The following is a 1087-nucleotide window of genomic DNA, read 5'->3' on the forward strand; positions in this document are numbered from 1 at the left end:
GGACTTTTGTCTCTCGTGCGTGATCTATCTTCAAAATTGACGGTTTTGTCATATTTTTTAAAATTACGCATTTCGGTACACAGTTGATCGATTTTATTTTTATGATAGTTGTCCACTCTTTCTAATTTTGTATTTAATCGTTTTATTTCTTGATTGCTGTCTTTAGTTTCATTTTTTAGTTGCATTACTTGTTTATTTAAGATTTCCGTGAATTCACTGATACCTGAACTTCTAGAATTAATTCTAAATTGCATCAGTTCATATTTTTTTAAAGTACTATTATCATGCAGTGAAATCGCGTGTAATATAGGTTCCCTAATACCTTTTAGTATGTACACGCAAATCTCTTCCTCTTTCATTTCTTTTTGTACTTGACTACACAGGTATTCTATTTCTGTAACAAAACTAGAAATCGATTCTAAATTGTTCTGTTTTCTATTTTCTAATTTGTTTTTTTAATATTATTGAGTATCCTATGGGTTGAAATTCATTTATAAACTCGTCTTTAAGATTTTCCCATAACTAGTCTCCTCTTTTGTTTTCCAAATTTTGTAAAAATACGTTGGCAGTATCTTTCAAAAATATTGATAAAAACTTAATTTTTTCATTGTCGTCCCAATTGTTGATCTGTGTTGCTTTTTCATATTATCTGATGAATGTTTTGATGTCGCCTTGTCCGGAAAAACTATCCGGTTTGATTATCATTTTTTCCATCTTGTGTTTTGGATTTTTATTTTCTAATTTATTTAATTTTTCAGGTGTATTTTCTATTACACTTTTTGAGTTGCTAAAGAAGGTGGTATTTAAGTTTGATTCAGTTTTTATTGGACTTTCGATATCTTCGTATATGTGTTCTACTTTTTTTGATTCGTTAAGATCTAAGTTTATTAAATTATTATAACTATTACTAGGGGCTTGTACTAAATCGTTATGATATAAATTACTATCAGAGTTTAAAAATTTATCTGCTTGATTTATAAATTTGTTCTCGTTATTTTCTAAATTTTTGGATATATTTAGAAGGTCGTTATTAATTGTTTTGCGTCTACTACTAGCGCTATTAGATGTTTCTGGACTTGAATCACTT

This window comes from Acyrthosiphon pisum, chromosome X (assembly GCF_005508785.2).
Source record: "Acyrthosiphon pisum isolate AL4f chromosome X, pea_aphid_22Mar2018_4r6ur, whole genome shotgun sequence".
Classification (NCBI taxonomy): domain Eukaryota; kingdom Metazoa; phylum Arthropoda; class Insecta; order Hemiptera; family Aphididae; genus Acyrthosiphon; species Acyrthosiphon pisum.